Source organism: Protopterus annectens, chromosome 3.part0 (genome assembly GCF_019279795.1).
Source record: "Protopterus annectens isolate FY-2018-M chromosome 3.part0, PAN1.0, whole genome shotgun sequence".
In the NCBI taxonomy this organism is placed as follows: Eukaryota; Metazoa; Chordata; order Ceratodontiformes; family Protopteridae; genus Protopterus; species Protopterus annectens.
In genome coordinates, this window is record NC_056731.1 from 577,912,370 (window position 1) to 577,928,810 (window position 16,441).

Genomic DNA, 16,441 nt, shown 5'->3' on the forward strand with positions numbered 1-16,441 from the left:
TTCTTGTGCTGGGAACACTCCTCCAGGGATAGATAGGCTGCTCTAAGCTCCCCACTACCACTGGTGACAAAGAAGCCTCCCTTTATCCAAGAAAGGAAATGGGCAACACAGGAACTTTCCAAAAGTCCAGAATACAGCAAAGCCTGTATTTGGACTACTCTAGGTCAGGAAAGACGGGAAACAAGGATAATTTTTTGTTTTTTTTTCTTTTTTGCAACAAACAGCAGGAAAATGCAATAAATATGTAACACAGGCTAGCGCACTTGAGTGTGTAGCCTCAACAGGTAAATGCAACAAACAGGACAAACTTTAAAAGTGCAGGTGCAAAAACAACTTTAAACAGTTTAAAACAGTTCAAGAAGCAGAAATACTTGCAGTTTAGCTAGATTGGACAGTCGCCCAGGTAGTAGCAGGAAAAAAAACACTTTTATCAGGTTAGCTGGTGCTCTTTTAGCCTTTCTGCTGCTAGCACCACTCTGCAGGACCACGAGGAGCTTGGCTGAGTAGTAACAAGCGCAAAAACCACGCCAAAGCGGGTTTTATACAGTGGGACTTGAAAGATCTAGAAATTGGCCCAAAACGGCCAATAGACTACCAGATTCTTGTGCTGGGAACACTCCTCCAGTGATAGATAGGCTGCTCTAAGCTCCCCACTGCCACTGGTGAACAAAGAAGCCTCCCTTTATCCAAGAAAGGAAATGGGCAACACAGGAACTTTCCAAAAGTCCAGAATACAGCAAAGCCTGTATCTGGACTACTCTAGGTCAGGAAAGACGGGAAACAAGGATAATTTTTTTGTTTTTTTTTCTTTTTTTGCAACAAACAACAGGAAAATGCAATAAATATGTAACACAGGCTAGTGCACTTGAGTGTGTAGCCTCAACAGGTAAATGCAACAAACAGGACAAACTTTAAATTATAAGCACAAAAGCGCACTAAAGCTGGCTTTAAATCAGGGGGTTAGAAAGAGATAGGAAATGGCCCAAAATGGCCAATAAGCTACAAGTCACTGGGCTGGAACCACTCCTCAAGGGACAGATAGGCTGCTCAGAGCTCCCCACTCTCACTGGTGAACAAAGAAGCTTCCCCCTATCCAAATAAGGATATGGGCAACACAGGAACTATGACACAGCCCAGAGATCAGTAATACCTGAAGACTGGACTATTCTAGTTCAGTAAAGGTGGGAAACAAGGATATATTTTTTTTTTTTTTTTTACAAAGTAGCAGAAATTAGGTACAGAAACACAGTAAATGCTTTAATTCGGCTAGCACACTTGAGTGTGTAGCCTACCAGTTAAACTAAGCAAAAACAAACTTTAAAAGTGCAAAAAACTCAGAAATACAGGCAGGAATGCAATAAAACAACTTTGCAGAGCTTATTTAGTTAAAGAAACAGAGAAGTCTATATATACAGAAAAGCAGCTAAAACACACAAACACTTCAGATGCAGTGCAACCTAGAGCACTTGAGTTGTAGCAATATTAAGGCAATTACAGTTATAATAAATGCACAGAAGGCCTTATTAAATGTTCTCTCTGTATTGGGTAGAATGAGCTAATGACACTAGACTGAGAGGAGTATCACAGATCAGATTTACAGTAGGGGCGGGCAACTGCAAAGCCACCAAGTATAAACAGCAAAACACCAACTGGGAGGGGGAGTGGGGACAAAAACAATAGCCTACAGACAGTAAGCACTAGAGAAAGCCACAAACAATAGTCTACAGACAGTAAGCACTAGAGAAAGCCATAAATGAAAGTTTTTAAACAGATAAAGATTTGTAAAGATACAGAATTCTTTTAACTGCAAACAAATCAGTTACTTGTGCAGATTAGTTAACAGCAATAAAATACACTCAAAGACTAAAAAGCAGGCAATAAAAGTGCTATATATTAATTGTTAGAAACAATAATCTGTATAAATAATCGAAAAAAAAACAGGATACTTATATATCTCAGCTAAGAGTTGTGGTTAACAACTCTCATCCACTCTGCTTAGTGTGTATGAGAGTTGTTATAGCATATGAAACAACTTGTGCTTTATACTATACATACTTATTTTTTGGTTTCAGTATAGCATTAGCACTTTATGAGAAAGGATAATTCATTATTAACTCTTGATTGACAATAGACACTGATTGGTCAGACTTTTAATGAGTTCAGATTTAAATACTAGTGTTTGATTTTTTTAGTTAACAGTCTGAAGAAGCATTTGTCATAAATGTGAAAGCGCTAACTGTTTTAACGGGTACCGACAATTTGTTATTTTATACACGGATGTTTTATCTGAGATTCTATCAAATGGTTTACTTTTATTTGCAGTGGAGTGTTCTCACTGGAATTTTTTGGATACATTGCTTTGCTGCTTTGCTGTTTTTGGGACACTTTACCCTTGCGAGTGTTTTTTTTACTTTCTACAATAATAGGTAATGGCCACAGTAACAGTATATGGGAACCCTCACTTGTCATGCCCTGCTGCTCTACAGAAGTGATTGAATGCAGGAATTACACATGTTGGTTGCACTGTTATGTATGCATTGAAGTTGTATAGCTACATGTCATTAAACTTATGTTAGTCATCATCACCCTGTGTGGACCTATGTGCATGATGCAATTCTGCTGCTGCAACAGAAAAACGACAATAAATGAATAAGCATGCAAGAGCGATATGTACTGATTTATGCATCAGTGTTATGCAAAGTAAAAGATATATGTGCAGCCTGGAATACCTGCTTCTATGCCACCCTCTGGTATGCTGTGCTCCCCACTCGATGTATGCAGTGGTGCAAGAAAATATGTGATCTCTTCAGGGAGTGTCAAAGGTGGGCCATATAAAACCATGCATGATATGAAACAGTGCATGAATACATAAGAATTGGAGCAACAGCATAAATTGTGATATCTGTAGAGGCTGTCTGTGGGATTTGAATGCCTTAGAGTGGATATCACAGCAGTGGAGGCCCAAAAACAGCAACATTGTGCTACATGAGCCATAGTTACTATGTGTACTTCACATTAATATACTACACATAATATATTTCTAAAAGAGAAATATGTGATGGCAGTAGCTGTAAAGCAATTTGAGCCTAAACAGGCAACCTGTACAAGAAAAGCAATCATATTAACACAAACTGTTATACATGATGAGTTTATAACAATACAATCACTGCTTAGCAGTGAATGCCATCCACATTAGCAGAGAGTACCTGAAAATTATCAATTGATTAACTTATGAAAGTATCAGAAAGCATCTGTATCTGTATATGGTAAGCAGACATAAACACGGATATTGTTTTATTGAGGCAATAGTTGTAGTACATATTTTAGTAAGCATCAATGAATACAAATTCATAACAGTACTAGAAGTGCATACTACATAGCAACATATGGATAATGTCAGATTTGTAAGTTTCTATACATATACCACAGAGTTACCAGCAATATATATGGAAATTCTGTATGTCTTTATGTACTGTTTACTTCTGCAAATTTTGTCTGCATAACTACATATGGGAAAATATTGTTTTTTAGTGATGCAGATGTACCTACCTGTATGCATACAAGTCAATCCCACACTACACCAGTAGGTCACATACATTTTTTATATTGCACACAATTTTCCATAAATGCATCAGTCTAAACATACACCACACATTTCTAAGGTGTAAGGATAACATGGGTCTGTAAGGAGAAACACATATCCAAAAATGACAAAGATAGCAAGTGCAAAATTATCTTTGCAGCTACATTTGTGTCAGGTATACTGAAAAGTAATACCAGCTATGCACACATAATTTTAAGTTCCGTTTGCGCCATGCATAATTAATTAGGTTCATTCAAATTTAAGGTTTTGGAATTCCATTTGTGCACGTCCACATAAGATCTGGAAATTCATCTCATTATTCAATAGCTCAGCATAATACAAAACTTCTATGTGATGATATCCAATAGTTACTGTTAAATGGGACCATATGTAGAACATCACTGTTATCTTCCAGTGATCTGATAACATGCCGTGCCACCTTTAAATTGTGATTTTGATACATTTACAGATCAGAACATTCCTACCTGCGAACTGAGTGGGTCCTCAGTGTATGATTTATCAATTGTGATGTATTGACATGCTCAAAATTATCGTCAAGATGGGCACTTCCAGGAAGCTTTAATGTATCCAGACACCCAAGTGAACCAAGGAGGACACCAAACAGATGTTTACCATCTACTCTGGAGTGGAGCATGAGAGTCAGACCATGCAACTTCACAATAATCCATATATGGAAATGGATTGCAAAGGAGCACGGACAACATATGATAATCTACCAAACTGGAGTGCAGGTTTGCCACTGTTATGATAACTTGCATCAGAGGGACACAGAGAAGCTTCATTGGAGGGTCACCAAGGTGTGGAAACAACTGGTAGATCATAGCTGTCAACCTCCTGACAAAAAAATCTGGACAAAGCCTAAAATAATGGGGGGGGGGGCAAAGACCCAAAAATAGGAACATATTTTAAATATTGCTCTTATAGACTTAGAAAGTTGCTAAAATATCAGGAATTGTGGTAGTATTCATTTTCTGAAGGATATAAAGTCTGAAACTCAAATGTCTGTCATTATTTAGTCACTTCAGTCCTCCAAGACTTGCCAGAAAAATGCACATTTTATGAGGAACTGACTGAAAATATGAGGCAAAAATCTGGACTTTCTATGAAAATCTGGGCAGTTGAGAGGTAATGCAGTGGATGCCTACAGTAAGTTCCAGAATCCTACTTATACCTAACATTCCGAAGGAATTCAGAGATATAGCTGTGCCCCAGATATCAGATACATGCCTTTTAAAACCATTTAGTAGCTGTTCAGACAGTTATCTCATCTGAATAATTGAGAAGGCAAGGTGGCTGTTCTTCTAATTATGGGTTCAGTTCCTATGGTGTTTATTTGTTTAATGTTGTTTATCGTGCACATACTAATGACCATTTTAGATGTTCCCATTTTCCAACATATAAGAACATCAATTCACACATCCAGTACGATCTTGCATCACTGACGCCTATAATGCCTAGGCCACTGATATCTACATATGTCTTCGTTACTCATAATACTTTGACAGTATTGACCAGTCTACCTGTCTATATGTGAATAATAACTCATAAAGACCTTCATTAGTCCATTCTGCTTTACAAAGTGAACAGTATTATTAAAGTCCTGTTTGTTTAGCTCAAGAGCACTTCATGTCCAGCTGTCTAAATATTTATTTATTTAGTTAGTTAATATTTGTTAACCAAGAAAGTACGACTTGGGACAAAGCCAATTTTCAGCGGAGGCCCAGGGAGAAATGGTCCATACACATGTCTTTGAAAAGTGGGAGGAAACCAGAGCACCTGGAGGAATCCCACACAAATGCAGAAAGGACATGCAGACTCTGCACAGAAGTCTCTCCAGCCGAGAATCGGACTGAAGAACTTCTTGCTGTGAGGCGATAATGCTACCACTGCACCACTGCACTATCCAAACCCATAGCTTCTACATTTTAAAACTCAATATCTAGCAGTTTTGTGAAGGATGAAGGCCTATAGCATTTATGTGTCAAATGTTTTGATATTCATCCATTATCAACAGGAATACAGATACACACACATAATAGTAGTTTGTTAACAAGGCAAGCATGATGGCTGTTAGCTCATCCTGTAAAGCAACAGGCTAATGTGCATGTATATTGGCTAAGTGTTGGTTCAAATCTGTGTAAAAATTTTCAAAATGCTGCTATACATACCTTAGTATTGATATTAATGGTTATTCTGAACGTGCTTATGACTACCTCATTTATTTGTCAGATTTCTATGAATTTCTCCATAATCCTTAATGTTCTACCAACAGCAACACTTTTACTACAATTTTATGTTTAAAGCTTTAAACATACTGGCATAGTTCTGCAAAAAGAATGTGGAATATGTTAACATTTACAACTTAAATTTCATGTATAACTGTGTCATTGTTTACTAATTCGAATCTAACACCCTTCTCATACTTATATTTGGAGAGAGTGAGATGGTCAGATATACATTTGGACTGTAGAACAGGGTCATCACCTGATATCTGTGATCATTTTGAGTTATAACATGTCCTTTGACAATCAATATAGGGCATATTTTATGTCCTCTTACCTAAAATATAGTAATGTGTAGATGATGTACAACAATTTGTAGTTATGTGTTGACAGCAGGTATGTGATATGAGTGTTCCACTGTTTGAGTATGGAAGTTTGCAGTTGTTTTTGTGTTGCGATCCCTGTGCTAATATGCATTCATGTTTGCAATTTTATTTTAATAAATGCTCAGCACATTGTACTTCTTGTACAGTGTAAGCCCTAATCCTTATTAGTACCTCATCCCTGCACATTCATACCTCAAATTATTTTAACTGCATTTCCTCCATGCAGTCTCAGGCAAGATGGGTGAGTCAAGCAGGTGGCTGTCAGGGTGAGTGTGAATATAGCTAAGAGTTATAGGTTTGAATCTCAGGTTCTCCAATCTGTGTTCAATTCTCTTCCAATACTTAAAGAACTGTGTATGAAGCATTCAAAACTGTGTATGGAGATTCTGTAATACATTTTTTTTAAACTTGAGTTGAGCATCATATATAAATGTTATTTCATACCTACATTATTCATATATGCTTTTAACTTTTTGCAGGTGATGAGGAGGGCACTTGTAATCAGGTTCTGTACATTGAGTGGATACTTAGGCTGGAGGAGCAGCATAAGGAGATAGGTATGTCGATTACTTTGTCTGATTTTGTAAATAAAAGAGATGTGGCCATTGTTACAGGCTTGTGTTTTTGCCATTATCATGTATACTACTTATAATGCAGAAATACCCATTGTGCATCTTTAAGGAAAGAGCAATAATAAGATAATAGCTGTAATTACATGTATGAATTAACATAAACTTTGTTTACATATCATTTAGCAGCAAATCATGTTTGTTGAAGATAATGTTTTGAAATGCAGGTGACAACCTAGATGAAAGTCATATATGCATAACTAACGCATGTTTTAGTATTATTGTATGTGTGGCTGTGGTTCTCAGTGATCAATCTTCTGTATATAGCCTGCCTATTCATGTGCTAAATGAGTGCCCACTCTGTCAGTGTTCATACTGTTTCTTGAAGACAGTCTGGTATGTCCTTCAGTTCAACATGGGTATCACATCTGCCTACATCACATTTGCCAGTTTGTTTAAAACACATTTGAATTCTGGGTTTAGGGATACTTGTGAAAGTAGTCATTTGTGTTGAACATTTCAAGCTGTTTGTTACACAATCAGCAAGCAACATCATGCTGTTTGCATTTTGCAGAGTAGTGACTTCTAATAAATGTATGTGGAGCACTGATACATTTGTAGACATAAAAGACTGTTTGTACAACATATAATAAATGTTCTTGTGTCACAGGCAATCACTTTGTTTATTACTGTACATTATTATTAGTACATTGTGTTTTCATTCCAAAAATTTATTTGGTCAGCCAATGAACATGTTACCTTGCTCAGCTCTTTTGCATATGGCTTTCATATTTCACACTGCAGTATCATCTCACTATATCTTCATTATACCAATTTGGTAATCGGTGGCTGTTCATATGACTCATTACACACACAGACACCAGGGTTACAGTTGATAGTGACATATCAACATAAATGTGTAGGGCACACATATAAAACAGGAAACATGGAAATAGTAATATTCTCTTATACAGTCTACTGGCCAATTTACTGAGGTATAAATCACAGGTATTAAACAGTGCAGGTCACACTATTAGTGTTATGTTATCATTTTCACAGTGTTGATATGCAAGGCAGACTCATATGACTGTTGCATGACACAGTGTCATGGCATGCTTCTCTTCAAATGTCAGGGTATGTATGTGTGCTGGCTTTGTGCATACTTATGCATAATGATGGCTGGTAAAAAGTGTTCAGGTAATGTCAAGAATTCCACTGGTAAGCTGTGTTACAGATGCCATGGCATGGTCTTGAGTAAGCTGCTCACATTTTGTGATGGATACAGTGGCCCTGACATGGTCCAGTATTGAACACATACATAAGTATAGATAATAGGGCATAGGGAATGAGTTCTGTGCATGATGAGCCATCCTCTATCAGCAATTATGTTTATCATACTTGTCCTACATAATCATTTTAGGTCATTTCATCTTTGAATGTGTTTTTCATGATGACTGCAATGTATGCTGATAAGCCTTTCATTTCATATGCAGACATCATACATTGGCATGATGTTACATAATGCATGTTAGATTTCAGATGTGCACATCAGTTTCAGTTTAATGTCAGTTGTATTTTGTATAGAAATGGGTGACCTCAGACATTGTGTTTTTATTGTAATGGTATTGATTACTGACATACTTCACATATGGTGGTACAGTTGACTATGGCCATAATGTATTATAAGGTTTCATACTGACAGTTTTCTGCCTTTGCATTGTGTCACAATGGATATGTTTTGTAGTCATGTAGTAGCAGGTATGCATATGTACTTTGTCTTGTGTTGTGAGTCACCTTGACAGAGCATGGGATGTGTGAATTCTTACCCATCATACTTCAGAGATGAGTACATGCCAGAGCACAACCAGAGTCCTCAGATAATGATGACAACCATGACAGAGGCAAGGATGATAATGAGGAAGCTGGACCTGCAACAGCCATCATTCCTGCTGCACCCAAGAGGAGACAACGCTAGGCACCCCAACAAGGCAGTTATTGAGATTAGATCCAGGAAGTAGTGACTGATGGCTTTTGGACACAGAGAGGAACATAAAGGAGGAATTTTTCTAAGATATAGCATGGGCTATGTGAAATAGCCCAGCAGATCATTCATGATGCTCATCCCCATCACAGCAGTCCCTCAGCACTGTAAATACTGTCTGTGTGATCCACTTATGTAATACTGCCAATATGGTGTTTGCCCTATATGCACACTTGTGCATGCATAGCTTTTGCTGTTATGTGATACACTAGAGATGTCATGTGACATTTAGCATTGTGTTTCAATAGGGGCATGACACGCATTACTACATTAGACATTCATTCAGCATTCAGCTGTCCATGAGTTTCAACAGATAACATACTGCTTCTGCTGCAACAGTTCTGCTATATACATGCGTGTGTCTCTGACAGCAAATTATAAACACGTTTTCAATATTCCACAAATATGACAATGGTAAGGGTATGGTTTGTGATTTTCTGTGTCATGCATGTTCAACAGAAGGACATGTCCGTGCCCCTCTGTTTTGGATGACTCTTGTTATGCTGTCGCATTGGCATGCTGACATTCTTTTGTGGCATGTGTTGGCAATGTTGATGCCATGGTTCTTCACATAATTGTATCTGATATATATGGGCAGACCTCCTTTATTGAATGCATAGACAGCCAATGTAACATTCATATATACACTGTGGTAATACTGATTTTTTTCAGTAACAGTACAGTATGCCTTCTTTGGCCTATGTTACATTTCCACATCCATTCCTTATTCACCTCAATTCACACATTTCAGCAAATGGCTTGCATATTTAATGATTTATGTACATCTTTCTGCACATATTCTGATCTATAGAGAAATACAATTATACATTGGAAATGTGAAAAGTCATTGACTACACATTAAAATGCTGTAATGTTGCTCACAGGGCTGTACTTTGCTCAGTCATAACCAGGGTCAGTGACATATAACAGTAAGTATTTACTCCTGTGTAGTGATACCAATTCATAGCTTGCTTACCTATGCCTGTTGATGTTACATGACTGGGCATTAGTGTTTCTGTGTGATTTATACATGCCCATTTTTGTTCATGTCAGCAACACAGGCTGCCCATCTGACATACATTAGCCATTTTCTTCAATGCAGTTTGGGTTGACTTCAACACCACCCTATGTGGTGTACATGTGCGTTTGCAATGTGTCACCTTACATATTGTTGTCCAGCCTTATTGCTGACTATGGAGTTTTGATGCCATGTCTTGCTTGATGTGGGCTCATGTCCAACTCCCTTCCACCTGTGTCGGTATGTAATACATCTTGCACATTTGCATGGTATATGTTCACCTTACTTTTGTTGGAATTCTCTTCCATTTTCATGTAGTTGTGTTTTTACAAGGTCATCATGTGCCAAATCTATGGCTATTATACCGATGCAGGACACAGGCACACAAGTTTCTGGCTATTATTTGCAATACATCCTTATTCTTGTTATACTTGTGTGTTACATACTAACCAGTGTACATTGCTGAAATTCATATGCACAACTTAATAATATTTGTATAACACTACTCATAGATTTGCGACCATATATTAATATTACATGTCATTGAAATGTGTATGTGTACTGACATTGCTTTCAAATACTTTCCTGTTACGCCAGTCAAGGTCATGGCATATCTGTATGACATATGCATTCCATTACACATCTGTTTGAATTGTGCACACATACTTTTGTAGGTAACTTCCAGTTTGCTGCTTTGCTACAGTACTGCTTTTTGGCTCTGTGCTTGGCTGTTTGCCTTTCACGTGCATGGTCAGTGGTTCTGTTCTGTCCTCTGCTGGTGTTCTCCAACATTCCAGAGGCTGCATTTGCTCATCTGTGATGTTAATTGACTTACACTTGTTCTGCTGACAGATAACTTGGATAAAAGATTATTTATCCAAGCTCTACTGTGACCCTATTTTTTACTTTACAACACACAACTGCCATTGGTCATACATATCCAGGTGTAACTACCACACAGATTGCAAAATGTCATAATGTAATAGTGCATAGGTACATATGTATTTCTGCATTTTACCATGGCTGGTATGCATCCCCACCCTGTTTATCAACTTTCCTTTGCCCATATTATAGTTTGCCATCTATGTAACTTACCTCTCCTTGTCTGTCAAGTTTTGTGATATTTGTTATATAGGTATACCTGCTATGTTGGACTTTCCCTGTCTTTACCTTTCTATCTATTGTTAAAAAATGTGGTCTACTCCCTCAAAAAAAAAAAAACACTGTCCATGCCCATCTGACTGTTCTTCAGCTTTTCCTATTCCAACATACCTGTTGTGTGTCCCTCTTCTTCACTCATACCCCACGCTTGATCTCCCTATTTTCTTGGGTGTGTGCTCTGCATCCATTGTTAACTACTGTTAGCTGTTGTGATGTGGCTGTGATTGCCCCTTGCTTTTATTAATTCTTTTATTGTAAATTTTATGGATTCCATCAGAATCCGTAAGTGACAGCAAATATAATTTGCTAATAAATGGCTTACAGAGATATCCTGTAGTTGTCTATAAACTTACTGGAGAGATTGTTGTAGGTATTTAATTACAAATGTTAGCCAGCTTAGATTGGAATAGTATTTCCATAACTTTGTTAATGTACATCACACTTTATGAGACAGTTTTCATGACTAACACAGTAGCTGTTATTGATTTACAGTGTGCCATTGCTACTGAAAAACTTAGATAGTTCACTGAGGCTTATTAATATATTACAGGCTTATCTGCAACTTTTACACTGATATCAACAGAATGCACCAGATTCTGTGAATTTTACTTCATCCAGCCCACAGTCTTTTTCTCAGAATATTAGGACATTTGTCATTTTTCTTATTTTTATGTAGGACAGAGCTCTGCAAACTAGGACAAGAAAACTATGGGCAAGTCATAAATGGTGAAAATATAATTGCTGTTAAGCCAAGAATAAGTGATAGCAGAGTATGTAATTCACAAGTTTTCTAGTCATGAAATGTGAGACCTGCAATGTCATCTAGAAATTAAATCTATGAACTGTGGCCCTAAGTCATTGAGAAGTACGTAGGTAGTTAAATGCAAAGTAGGGCAGTTATCTCTTAAATCTATTTTCAGAATATATTATCAGCAAGAATACGTCAAAGTGAATTCCTGCATTTGTATAAACTATAGGGGTAATTTAATAAAATCTGCACAGAGCAATTCTCTGTGTAGGACTAGTGTAGCAGCCCAAACACGGAATAATGCTGCCAAGCAATCCAGGAAACAGGGCTGGGGGTGTGCACGAACTTCCCAAGACGTGCGGACACAGAGGTGTCCGCAGAATGCAAATCACCTCATATGCTGGTTAAAACCATGCTAATGAGGTGAGTTTGTGATTCAGGAAGCATAAATGCACCTGTGTAGGTGCCGTGGAAGCATACAAAATGTACGTGGTTACAAACCATATACCGGAGGATAAAATCTAAACAGGGGCTGTAACAGCCCAAATAAAATGTTGTATATTGCTCAGTAGCCATAGAAATGGACAAAACTATGGCCATTGAGTTAAAAAAGTAATGCAATATATGAAAAATTAAACTTTTTTAAATACATATGCCACATTTAAGTGGCACACAGTGACACAATCATGCTTTTTTGCAAAAAAAAAAAATGTAAATATGAAATTTAAAGTTATGCAAAGGTATTGCATTATAGTGGCCAGCATGCAGAGTCATATAATGACAGGTTATAGTGGTAGCTAAGAAGATAGGACATGGTGTAGTGTTGTATCCAGGGTATATGCAATTAGGTGTATGTAAATGAACCAGGGTTATTGAATCACAAAAAGGGCAACCGTGTCCATAGGTACTAACTATGGTAGGGCTAGAACTGTGTTGGTACAGGCACAACAGATAAATAACATTAAAAGGGGGTGTGCCACTGGTGGATTGGAGCTTAGCGGCACCTGTTTGCGCTCAGCTAAGCACAGCTAAGCAGGGGTATGTGTCTGAAGCTGCTAAACTATACTTACCCATGTGGCACATGTTTTAGCTAGTTAAAGAAAAGCTAAGCATGCCTGTGTACAGGGGAGTGTCTAAACTGCTGAGCAATGTTTATACTAGTGCCGCAGGTTCGAGCGGTGTGCCGCTGGGCTTAGCAGTGGAAAAAATTGGAAAGAAAAAAAAAAATAAAAGGAAATAGCCTGAGCAAGCAAGTATAACAGACTGATAAGCCCTGTTCCACTGACACTGGCCCATTCAAACCCCTCAATGATATACCTGGCAGGTGGAATGTATCATAGTCAGCCAATCACATAGGCTGCATCTGCAGCACACCAGTATAAAGTATGCATACACCTTTCAATCTAATTTTTCCCACATACTCTGCACCATTGGAGTACACACTTGGAAATTTTAACTTTCAAAATGATAGGGGCTGCTGCTGCTCTTCTACATCTGTATGCACTACAGGCTGAGGTCAGTGATGATGATGATGCTGACAATAGACCCAGAATGAGGACGAGAAACCTTTCAGGGGCTACATGAGCTGGAGATAGTAGAGCGCTACAGGGTGGACAGGGACATACTACAGGAACTCACTGAGCTCTGCCGCCCTTACTTTAGACTCAGAGCCAACAGAGGGGAATCCATCCAAGTGGAAACAAAGGTATGTGTAGCCTTAAAAATACTAACTACAGGTACTTTCCAAAGACCTACTGGGGACATCATGGGGATCTCACAGTTATCCGCATCCATAGGTTTATAGGTTCAGAGGTTGGTACTAGGCTATCAGCCCTAGGGCCTATACAAGCCTAGCCATAACAATTCCCTGGCTATTTCTTCCCACACTATTTACTTCCCTTGACCCCTGTCTAGCAGGGCGACTGACGTGATCCCCGGGGTGAATTTCCTTTCTCCCATCCAATCATCAAGGTTCCTTTTGAAGAGGGCCAAAGAGGCACTCTGCTTGACATGTATGGGCCATCTATTCCAGAGTCTGGGGAGTTGCTGGGTCAGGAACCTATCCCTCCAGTATGTTTTGTTTATTGTGATGACAAGGTTAGATCCCTGGAGCATGTGGCTCTGAGGGATTGGGATTTATTTAAGTGTAGCATGTCCAACAGCTCTGGGTTTGACATGGCCTTGTATGTTAAGCAGAGATCGCCTCTGAGTAGACAATATGTGACAGAGTATAGCTGGAGTTTTTTAAGGTGGTCAGAGTAGGGCATCTGCTTTAGGCCTGTGATTTTTTTAGTGAGGTATTTCTGCGGCCTTTCCAGTTGTTGCAGATGTCTTGAGAGGTACATACCAAATGGGGCATTGTATTCTATAATGGGTCTAATGAGGGATGAGTACAGTGGGACAATGACCTCCTTTTTTCTGGATGAAAAACCCTTAGTGATGAGGTGTGCCACATAGAAGGATTTCCTGACTGTTGTGGCAATGTGGTTATCAAAGGTGAGACCACTGTCCACCTGTGTCCCTAAGTCTCTTATCACACTTTCGGTGTTTAGTGTACTGCCACCTATATGGTAATTCACGGATACATGTTTTTTCCCAAAGGGGATAACTATACATTTCTTGGCATTGAGCTTGAGCCCATGGATCTGGCACCAAGCATCTGTTTCTGTAAGGCCCTTTTGTAGAGTATCCACATCATTTGGGGATTCAATAATGGCTCCCAGTTTGCAGTCATCTGCGAACTTTGTTATCCAGAGTCCCTTAGTGTTGGCCTGTACTTCAGAGAAGTAGATGCCATACAAGAGCGGTCCAAGGACTGAACCCTGAGGTACTCCACTTGTCACTTGTCTGGAGCTGGATTTGGAGTCGGCTACTTTTACAGCGTGGGTTCTATCAGTAAGCCAGTTAGCAACCCATTGGGTGACGTAGGGATTAATGCCCAGCTTAGTAGGTTTATCTATGATTCCAGAGTGGGGGATGGTGTCAAAGGCCATGGCAAGGTCTAGATAGGCTGTGTGGACCACCTTACCCTTGTCCATGGCTCTGGAGACTGATTCGAAGAAGTCAATCTGATTCAGGAGACAAGATCTGCCCTTTACAAACCCAAACTGGGTGGGGTCCAGTGTTTGAAGGTTGTCAATGTCTTTGTTTATAAGTTCCATGATAATACGCTCCATGGCCTTGCAGATAAGGTTTGTCAGACTGATGGGACGGTAGTTTCCAGGATCCAAGGTGGATCCCCCCTTGTGGAGTGGGATAACTGTAGCTCTGCACTACTCAGTGGGCACAAAACCTGAGGTGAGGCTATGATTAAACATGACACTTAGGTGAGGTGCCAGTTCATATTGTAGTTCATGTAGTACACAGTCCGGGATGTCATCTGGTACCATGGATGCTGTATTCTTAGCTTTGGACAGTGCGTTTTTTACCTGTGTGGCCGTTATTACCGGAATTTGGCAATCTTCCGGTATTGAGATGGGCCATTTAGGGGGTGAGACGGGGGGGTGAAGTTGGCACTGAATCGATCTGCCAGGATATTGGCAATATCCTTGGGATCAGTATATTTAATGCCATTCTGTTTTAGCATTGCCATTTAGATTCTTGACATAGTTATAGAATGCCTTGTGGTTGTCTTTGGAATCTTTGGCAATTTTATTTTCGTAACTAGCTTTGGAGGATTTTATAAGGGATCTCAGTTTCTTACTGAGGTTGGTAAGGAAGTTTTTTGCATCCTGGTTTTTTCCTCTTTTCTGCAACAGTTTCTTCCTTTTGTTGTAAATTTTGTTTATGGCAGGGGACCACCAGATCGGCTTCCTTTTTTTGGATGAGAGCATCTTGGTTCTATTTGGGATGGCACGATTCATGCATGAGTGGATGTGCTCGTACAGTGCCTTAGTGTAGGATTCAGCAGTTGAACTTTCAGTTCCCATCTGCATGGGTGTCATGAAGTTTGTCACTTCTGACTTGAGTAGCATGAAGTTGGCTTTGGAGAAGTTTTTTATGGAGGTTTCCTTACTGGGGGTTGGGGGTGGGATGTGGATGTTAAGGGTGATTAGCTTATGGTCAGACCTGACTAACTAGGGGGTGACCATAGGTGTGGAGCATCGATTTCCCATGTTGGTAATGACCAGGTCTAGGATATTGGAGCCCCTGGTGGGACTATGGATTAGTTGATCCAGGGCGTTGGAATTTATGAATTCCAAGAACCATTGGGCAAAGGTGTTGGTACATGAGTAGTTTTTCCAGTTAATGGCAGGGTAGTTAAAATCACCCAGTATTAGGGTGTTTGGTTCTATCTTAATATTTTCCAGTATGTTTAGAAAGGTGTAGTGAGAATCTTGGGGTATGGTGGGGGATCTGTAGCAAGCTACAATTTGGATTCCAGTCTTACCTAGTGTTAGTTGCACCTGGAGAATTTCAGACGCATCGTGTTAGGCAACTAGGTGTGGGTTTAGAACGGCTATGTGTTGCTTGAGGTGTAGTGTGGGTGTTACCCTTCTCCTCTTGACTGTCTAGCACAATCTTGGGTGGAGAGAGCTTTGCTTCCATTTAGGCTACGTAAGTGCATCTCTCACATGTTGTATTGTTGGGTGGTAGGAGGAGAGGGTTGTCTGTGTACATGAGGCAGTTGCTGCATTGCCCCAGTATGCCCAGATTCACCAGGTGGACAGGAGAAATCACTGGAAGCTGACC